The sequence below is a fragment of the Tachypleus tridentatus genome, chromosome 12 (genome assembly GCF_004210375.1).
Source record: "Tachypleus tridentatus isolate NWPU-2018 chromosome 12, ASM421037v1, whole genome shotgun sequence".
Taxonomy (NCBI): Eukaryota; Metazoa; Arthropoda; class Merostomata; order Xiphosura; family Limulidae; genus Tachypleus; species Tachypleus tridentatus.
Window position 1 is genome coordinate 89,315,934 of NC_134836.1, and position 10,681 is coordinate 89,326,614.

The window sequence follows — 10,681 nt, forward strand, 5'->3', positions numbered from 1 at the left end:
ACTGGTCCAGCCGTAATTGGGGAAAAATACACTGATAAAAGAAAAACAAAGGAATAAAAGAAATTTACTTGATTAGTAGATTCAAAATTTAAAAAAATAAAACATAGGAATTTAGATTGAAGCAAATCGATATTAAAATGTCGCTGGTGAAAATCAAACATCTGAAATATATTTATCTTCCTTTGCCTCGTAAGAAGAAGTTGTTTAGTTAGAGATTAAGCGTATCAGCTATCGAGGAAGGGTAATTTTAGATGTCATGAGTGTACAATTTTGATGAATGAGATAGGTGAGATAGACATGACGTGAGATAAAGTTTTCGGGAAGGTTGCTCGGATGAAAAGACAAACGTGCGATAGGGATAAACCGTTCAACAAACAGGTCTTATCCGAATGCTATGACTGGGATCTACAAATCCAAATCCTAGAAAATTTATGGGAGGGAAAGTAACCCGAAAAAAATCGACTTTCACAAAACGAGACCGTGTACTACTTAACTATCAGAACAATTTTATGCTTGGGATGAGGTCTTCTAACGTTAGTAACAAATTCACTACGCTGTACATTAAAACTCAAATTCATTTTTACGCCCTTGATCTGCATCTACAAATTGAGTTGTTTTATAGCATCTATGAGTTTTAATTCTCTTTGAATAAAGGGCTTGTACGATCAATAAAGAAAGAAATCTGAGTCGTACAGGATTAATTTAGCTTTGTTTTGTAATCTGATAAGAAGAAAATTTTACGCGTCAAAAACAGGAAATAAAATTGTCTTGTGCTGTTATCGTACTGAAGGCTTATAACGCTAAAAATCGAGTTTTAATACCCGCAGTGGGTAGAGCACGGATATCTCACTGTGCTGTTGCGGCGTGGCTTTGCTCTTAATAACAAACAAACAAACCGTTATTTTTTTATTTGATGATCAACTCATTTTCTTCTAATAGACTTAAGTGTAGCGAAACGCTAATTTAATCACCAGTAGCACAAGTTATAACTTTAAATTGTGAGGATAAGAAGTAAAACTTCAATTGGATAAAGAACAACACTTTTTACGCGGTAATACTATCATTTCCAGTGTTATAGCAGACTTACCTATAGAAAGAACTATAGTTGTAGTCTAAATTAGTAAAGTAAATATTAATTCAACTGTTTATAAAGTTGCAGAAAATTTATTGTAATCGATATTACTTATTGCGATGCTATCGTTCATTGGGATATTACAGAAACAACTGTAAATGCTATTGTTTACCAAGATATTATAGAAACAGACAGTTGTTACTATTTATGGAATTATTATAGAGTACATCCAAATGTGAATCAATGGTATTGTAATCGTGTCTCTAATATCTCTTATACAGGAATGGGGGTTCTCAAATAGCAATTTCTATGAAACATTTCTAGTCAGGCCAGATTAACACATGTACGCAAATGGAACCACAGTGTGGGGTCCTAGCTGAACTTAGGGCCCACGCGAATTCAGCCTTCTTTGCTCTTTAAGTCTTTTGTGAAATGACGTTCCAGCTCTTACCATCAGCTGAAAACTCACTGACCTCATAAATACTGCTGTTTTACAATAACATAACAGTGATTTGATTTATTTTAAATTATAATTACGACAGCCGTATTAAATAACTAGCTTGATAAATAGCTGTTCTAACGAGGATTAAAATATATCGTGGCGACCTCTACATTTAGCAGTATATCACTGAAAAATATAAAAGTGATATCACATTACAATATGACTGATAATAATTTATATCTGTTTCTTACGGTTTTTTTTATCTGTTGTATGCCATTAACCAATGAGTTTTGCCTCTTAATATCACAACTAATCAGGCTGGCGAGGTTACAACATGTAAAGCTTCGGTCACTCATGCAATATCAAAAATTAGAGCGTGTAACAATTAAGATGGCGGAGACTGACCAACTACTTGGTAGTATAGAGGGATGAGTACATTGTAATTAAAACAACTATGAAGTCTCATAACTTTGTTACAATCTATGAAGTCTCGTGCGATCACGATCTATGCGATGACTATGTATTCTAACAATAGCCTTGCAGTGTAGTTTCCACTGCAAAAGGCTCCGTCATAAAAATGTCATGGCGAAATTACATTAACCTTTCCTGACTACTCTCCATAATTCATCTGGTGTATGAGAATGACAGTTTCCCAACACCCGTTTCAACAGTCCGATCGCACAGAAGTCCACAAGCGGGAATATACGTATCATTTTCCAACTTTTGATATATTTGACGATTGAACAATATTTTGTGGAAGTAACTTGAGTGCACGTGGTTGTGTGTGTCCTTTTCCAAACGGAGACCTTTATTGATTTTGTTAGGTACTTTTTGCTTCATTTACAAATATCAATAGCTGCAAGAGATACCTCTTCTTGGAAATTCTAAATCCATGGTTTGAACATAACTTTATGTTTGTTTCTCTCTCTCGGATTTGGGTATTATACGTACCCTTGAAGGTCAGGTGCTCTTTGACCTTATGTTTGTTTGTTTGGTTGTTTTTTTTCAATTTCACGCAAGGCTACACGAAGGCTCTCTCCGCTAACCGTTCCCAATTTAGTAGTGTAAGACTAGAGGGAAGGAAGTTAGTCTTCTCCACCCACCGCCAACTTTTGGGGTACTTTTTTACCAACGAATAGTGGGATTGCCCGTAACATTATAACGCCTCCACGGCTGAAAGGGTAAGCATGTTTGGTGTGACGGGGATTCGAACCCGCAACCCTTGGATTACGAGTCGAGTGCCTTAACCACCTGGCCATGCCAGGCACATAACTTTATGATATCAATGTATGAATATTTTGCGTGAGAGATGAATGTTACATGGCTTTCTGGAAAGCAATACATTTTTCGTGTCATCACACTACTTACGATATGCGAACAGTGCCAAAATATATTTTAGTTGCACGTTACTCAACCAGTCTTCAAATCAGCTATGGTTGTTACGTGACTTGCTGATTTACATACTTTTAAAATCGTTTTATTTCAAGGTACTCAATCCTCTCTAGATGTGATATTACATCTTCATAAGTCTATTATTAACGAATCTACTCAGCAGTGGAATAAGCTGCATGTAATTTTTTCTGGTGAATGTTGACTCTTAGGTCGTGGAAAAGTCAGAATAGAGATTTGTATTGCAGTGTATTACCAGTTAGTGTCGACTATGAATATTTCTTACATTAGTATCTTAACCATGCCTAATAATAAGCAAGTAGTTGAAATACTGTTATACCCTTCCCTATACAAAAACATATGCATAAGGATAAGATTGATATATATGCAAAAACGGCTCGTTTGGGTTGAGAAAATATTTTACGTAAAAGAGCGAACAACGTTTCGACCTTCTTTGGTCATCGTCAGGTTCACAAAGAAAGAAAGTCAAATATTAGCCAATATTTTTATGACACAAATTAAAACATAAGCAATTAACACAGCATTACATCCGCCACTATACTGGTACAGATATGTAGATAACACGGTTGCGGGATTCAGATCTACAGAACACACACTTAATTTTTTCAATCACATTAACTCCATACATCTCAACATTAACTTCACAAGTAAACAGGAAGAAAGCAATCAAATATCATTTCTTAACCTCAAAATTACAAGAACCGATATACAATTTAAAACAGAAATCCACTGAAAAATCACCCATACTGGACTATACATTGTTTGGGACTCAGCACATGAAACAAAACAAAAACTCAACATACTAAGAAACCAAATAAACACAGCCATATAACTATGCTCACCAGATAAAATTAACGATGAATTAGACAAAATAAAGCAATACTTCATCAACATCAATACGTTTCCTCCACAAACCATAGAAAACATTATACACACACACACCTAGACAGAAAGCAAAATCAACCAACAAAAGTAAATATATCTCACGAATCAAAAAATCACGAAACCATATACTGCTGCATACCATATATTCCCGACATCAGCAGACAAATAACCAACACTTGGAAAAAACTAGTAACAAAATATGACATTCCAGTTAATACCAAATTTATTCAAAAACCAGGCACAAAACTGAGGTCTATACAATGTAAAAACTACACTGACAAACACCACACCAACATTATTTATAAAATACAATGTGATAACTGCCACGACTTCTATATTGAGAAACAAGTAGAAAATGGAAACCAGATTCAAAGAACATAAAAAGTCACCTTCACACGTTTTCGAACACTGCAAGTCAAATAAACACAACATGACCTTAGAAAACACTCAAATACTAAATAAAGAAACAAACATAAACAAACGCAAAATTAAAGAAGCCTTACTTATACAACAATTTAAACCCAAAATAAACCAATATGAAGGAACGCCTTTATACCTATATTAAATATAATAAAATAAAATTATATATTCAAACATCTAATACCGCCCTCTAAATTTCGACACTCAGTTACACAACCCCTTCCAAACATGTGGTCAGCTTCCGATCAGTTATCTCTTTCTTTCTTTGTGAACCTGACGATGACCGAAGAAGGTCGAAACGCTGTTCGCTCTTCTACGTAAAATATTTTCTCAACCCAAACGAGCCGTTTTTGCATATATATTTCTCTACAAGTGGGTTTTCTCGACATCACTGAAGGACAAGATTGGATTTAATATCAGTTTTACTGTAATGTAATAACCAACTATTACAAGCGCCAACTCAGGTATTATAAACCTGATGATCTTAGGAACTTACAACACAAAAATATGTGGTTCCATTCTCGGCGGTAGTCACAGTAGAAAGAATAATTTGGTGTTACCGGCCGAACAGACATACGCCGGTCTTTCGTATTATCTTTGGTGCCGAAGAGCAACTGCATTCCCAACTGTACAGCTTGTAATTCAAGTTGTCTTCACTTTGGTGCACTATTCTTGTTTATAATGTCTTTGTTTCTTTAAAGTTTTCTTCTATGTTAACTAATAGTTACACTATTTAACATTTCGCCTGAAATTTAAAACTATACGCTATTCTAGTAAATATATGTGCATTTTTTGTGGTGCAACATTTAATCCTATTGAACAATTTGTTGGTGTTTTGTCAGTTGTAAATATGCTTTTATATATGCTACTTAAGGGGTAGTATTTATAATATCATTATGTACTGTTCTATGTAGGCATATAATTCTAGTTGGAATAATTAAGATATGCTAAACTCGTGTGAATAAACAAGTTTCCTGCCCTCAGTGTCAGCTCTTTCTAACTCTTACTTAAAGTGACACAAAAAGATGAGAACGATGACCCATTATTTACGTCTATCACAGATTAGTCCCCAGATAACAGCTGGTACTCATCAAATACACAGGTAGACTAGAACAAGTGAGGTAAATTGTGTTGTTCAAGTGCACAACAGAGTGGTGCGGGCCACTCTCGAACTCACAACCATCCGACTAGGAGTCAAAAAGCGTGAAGCTACTATCCCACTCTGTCTTGTGAATAAACCAACATTGTATATAATACTAAATCAACATGCACAAAACTATATCCTTACTAGTTAATGTTAAATGTGTAGTTTAACAGTAGCATTCCTAAAAAGTAAGCTTTCAGATCCGTTATACTGGATTTACTGTTTGATAGTGGAGCTACCAAACGGATAAAAAAACACATATGGTTAGAAAAAGCCCTTACATTGGTGATGCTCAATATGTAGTTTAACAAACGAGCTTCTAATTTAGCGTTATGCAGAACTAAGAATTTCAAATCCACCAAATTTAGTCTCAATGCGTTTTACTGAATTTCCCTTTAAAGTTAGTTATTTAAATAACCAATTAAACCAATTATTTTTCACGCAACTCCACTATTAATATAGTTATAATAATAAAATTACTCTATCAATAAAAAGCTTGTGCATCTTACTTTGCTAGTTTTGTTATGACATTTGTGAGATCCTAAAAATGTATTCATCTGCCAATAGGTGATGCTGGAGTTGTCAGGTTTCCAAGGGCTATCACACTGGTTTACATCCATATTGGTTACGTCAATATCAGCACTCAGCACTCCAATCCAACTGTGGGAAGATCAATATGAAAACCAAAATGAATATAATTTTATCATTAATTAAGGTTTTATAAATTAAACTCTTAAATGCTTCCATTTTAGATTTGCTACAACATAGCACAATTACAATAGAACGAATACGTTAATTACTAACGTGTTTAATCAACATTTCAGCTTTATATATGTATCTGTTTTTTGGTTAATAAACAATATTATATGAAAGCATGAATTACAAGCAAAGGATAACCAGAATTTGAAAGAGCATATTTATGACAAATCAAAAAGTAATCAAAAAATTCATCTTTATGCAAGTCAGTCATCTGATAGTCATTTATTTTATATGAAGTGCAAAGTATTTACTATTCAGCCTACCCGATTCTCCTTGTTGTTTATTTAAAGTGTAAATGGGCGAGTTACACTTCGTCTACTGTGGAGAAGCAAACTCAGATTTTAACGATATAAATCCACCAATTTACTGCTGACATAGCTCTTTTCTACGCTGTCACTTTAAAATGAACCACAAAATTAAAAAAAAAATGATTCAAAATGTTCACACTTAGCTCTCGAAGAAGACATCTGAATGATTCGTTCACTTACAGGACCATTGGAATAAATGAAGTCTAACAATCAAGCAAACAGTTGCTAAGTTGCGGTACAGTGTCCTAAACTTTACTAACCATAATATGGAACAGCTTCCGACCCTAGGGTATAAGTGCTTGGACACCTATATAAGGTAAACCATTATATACACCACTAGCAAATGACCCCTATCTGTGGTTTCCTGGGGGGACGATGGGAACTATATTGGCTTACAGCATTAAAATTAGTGGTTTGGTTCCTTGGACACTGCAGATAATCCAAAGTGGCTTTGCCCTTTAAAAAAAATCAACATAAAAAGAACAAAGAACTGCTATCCACCGATCATCTCCCGATTACAGAATACTTACCTCAAGAATTACTCAAATATCCGTAGCTTCAATTAATGTCTCAAAACATATAGACAATTAGAACTAGGCTTAACAATCCAAGCCTTAATGTAAAACACCTAATTAGGGTTTGTTTTGAATTTCGTGCGAAGCTACACGAGGGCTATCTGCGTTATCCGTCCCTAATTTAGCAGTGTAAGATCAGAATGAAAGCAGTCAGTCATCGCAACCCACCGCGAACTCTTGGGCTACTCTTTTACCAATGAATAGTGGGATTGACTGCCACATTATAACGCCCCACTGCTAAAAGGTCGAGCATGTTTGGCGTGACGGGAATTGAAACCCGTGACCCTCTGATTATGAGTCGAGTGCCTTAACTACCTGGCCATGCCGGGCCCCTAATTAGGGACACTCCACCCCCAAGTAAACAGAAACAGCTCGTCTGCAGTGGTTTCAAGAATATGCCAAGTGTACCAATAACACGTGTGAAAATATATGTTTCGAATTTGCCATTAAGGAAAATACTAGGTATATTCATAATTAGAAAGAATCTAAACCGGATCTAACTCTATTTTCTTAAAATAACGTGACACCATCTTTGTGATTGTGGATATATTTTGTGAGCAGAAATGATCAATGGTGAAAGCTGCAACATTAATGTTTTTCATATCCAGCAACCTTCTTGTTGTTATATAAAACTGTCCCTGACGTTTTCTTAACCAATGAAACATATACACCTAAAGTACTCAACATCAGATTAGTGGATCAAAATGCCTTTCCCATCTTGTGTAACTGGTAAACAGATTCCTTGAAGAAGAGGAAGGACAGACCTCAATCCTCTTAATCACGAATTGGGCACTCTCTTAGGATGCGTCACATTTTTTGAACTGACTCCATAAACTTATGATGCCCTATAAACAGTTATTTTAGAAGTGTTGTCGAGGATGCTTAGTAATCTGATTCCAAGCATGCAAGGTTGGTTACAGGATGTCTTTTATGCTTGCGGGACATCGTATTCAAGTGAAATATCATAAACTGTAAAGATGTAAAGCCACCTCCATTAAATGCTCGTTTACGAGTGTAAGTTGGAGAGTCAAGCATCCGCGAGTGGGTTCACTTATTATTTTTATATTCTGAATAAATGTATATTTAGATTTATAAAATCAAAAAATAAAACCAAGGGGTTTACTGCTTCTAACATAAAACCCTTGTAAACCAATTTGCCAAATAAATGCAAAGTTTAATCACATAGTTTAAAACTTCAAATTACATGAAGAATTAGCACAGTAATAATAATTAAACAACAACAACAACAAAACAAGAACTGGAAAGATCCTCATAATTATTGTCAGAGAAAACAAAATTATGTATACACTAATTGTATCATAGACAGTTCCTCATCCAAACACGTACATGAAAAGGATTTCATTTTTACTTCTGTTATGTGGATTTTCTACGAGACAATCCTAGACTTTCACTTTTACAATATTGTACTAACTATCTATGCTTCTTCATTAGTTCTGTTTATTCACATTTGATAAATATATTTCAGATTGGTTTGCTAACAATGAGACGTTAAGGTGGCAATATATATGTCGTACCGCCCCCCAGTGGCATGGCAGTATGTCTGCGGACTTACAATGCTAGAAACCGGGTTTCAATATCCGTGATGGGCAGAGCACAGATAGCTCATTGTGTAGCTTTGTGCTCAATGTGTGTCGTGCCTAGCAATTAAGCTGAACAAAATATTTAAAAACTGTTAATATTTTTCCTGGATGTTAGTCAATCAAACATAATAATATCGACAGTCTTTCAGAACCAGTGCTTTGAAACTACTCTTGGGAACTTTATGTACATTGTTTTCTTAAACCTTCTTAATACTTTTCTTCAATTTAAGGAGCAACACTTTAAAACTGTCCTTTAGAACTTTTTGTGTGCTGTTTATTGAATGTTTTTAATATTCCCTTTTTATTCTCAGGTGGGCATGATTTTAATATGTTTTAGAACTTTTCAACGTCGATTAGATTATTTTCTTAGGCCAATCCGTTGACACCACATAGTTTTCTAACAGTTACTTGCTTTCAGGCCTTGCATGGTCTAATTGTTAGAACGCTTGACTCGCAATCTGAGGGTAGAAATAAATCTCTGTAGTTAACAAGCAGCCTAAGACCATGGTTCCCAGATTGGAGATACCACCCCCTGTTTAAAAGCAAAAGTTAAACCAGCGAGAAAAAAAATGGGGAAATGAAACAGGAGTTAATATTACAAATGAGGAAAGGATTTTATTTCCTTTCTAGAGACCTCCGTTGATATTTCACTCAGCATTTTCATGATTTAAAAAAGAATTAACCCTGTCTTCTATTAGCGACGGACTTCTTCATTAGCCAATAGTATCTGCCATTTGTCTTTAAATTCTGCCTTACATTCTATCTTCAAAGTCTCCAAAGAAAACATAAGTAGTGCAATGTATACAGTAGATAATATGTAATATTCAGCTACTCGGTGGCTCAGCGGAAGATTAATGGGATTATAACGCTAAAGACAGTGTTTCAATACCTGCAGTTGGCAGAACAAAGAGAGTCCATTGTGTAACTTTGCACTTTAGTACAAATAAACAAACTTAATAGACAGAGATAACATAGAATTTGATTTACAAGATTTGTTTGTTTGTTTTTTAATTTTGCTCAAAGCTACTTGAGAGCTATCTGCGCTAGCCATCCCTAATTTAGCAGTGTAAGACTAGAGGGAAGGTATTTAGTTGTTACCACCCACAGCCAACTCTTGGACTTCTCTTTTACCAACGAATAATGGAAATAACCGTCACATTATAACGCCTCCACGGCTGAAATGGCGAGCATATTTGGTGTGATGGAGATTCGAACCCGCGACCCTCGAATTACGGGTCGAGTGCCTTAACCACCTGGCCATGCCGGGCCTTTTATTAAAGATCATCACTATTTTATGCAGTGTAATAATAATAACCGTCATCATCAGTAGTTCAGAGGTCTGGCATGACCAAATGGTTAGGACGCTTGACTCGCAATCTAAAGGTCGAGGGTTCGAATCTCCCGTCCTGCCAAACATGTTCGCCCTTTTAGCTGTGAGGGGAGCAATATAACGTGACAATCAATCCTACCATTCATTGGAAAAAGAGTAACACAAGAATTGGCGGTGGGTGATGATGGTTAGCTGTCCTTAACAGTCTTTTATTACTAAATTAGGGACGGCTATTCAAACCAAACCATAAATTCAAACTGAAACAAGATATGAAGAAACATACGTCAGGTGACTTATATATTATTCATGGCTTAGTAATTCCTCAAACATAACGTTTATTCGACATAAAACTACTATCATTAAAGGCTTTCTTCAGTGTTATCTACGTTCTCAAAGTTTGCAGTCTGCGGGATATAAACATATTAAACCCCCTCTTCAATTATTACTCACCCAAATTGTCATCACTCCAAGTTGTACACTGAAAACTGGCGTAACAGAGCAATATTATTCATATCACTCCCTGTTATCCTAATATAAATGCATATTTTTAAGACATTAAAAACCCCCAGAGACTGTGTTACAGCATATCACCAGACATATAAGTGTTTGAGTCATTAGAGTGTAAGAAAAACAGTTACTGAATCACTTGTGATATTTGGTGAGACAGAAGCATGATCCTTATTTACATCCTTACGTTACAGTTACTTTAATAATTTAGTATTTCATCAATTTAAC

General features: G+C 35.3%; 1 long non-coding RNA gene across 1 annotated transcript in view; it reads left to right on the forward strand.

Moving 5' to 3' along the window:
- LOC143233945 (uncharacterized) overlaps window positions 1-6,145 on the forward strand; it is a 68,069-nt gene extending 61,924 nt beyond the window's left edge. Inside the window, exon 3 of the long non-coding RNA XR_013018440.1 lies at window positions 5,941-6,145. This is a non-coding gene — a long non-coding RNA (uncharacterized LOC143233945). The remainder of the gene's footprint in view (window positions 1-5,940) is intronic.
- The last annotated feature ends 4,536 nt before the right edge of the window (window positions 6,146-10,681 follow it).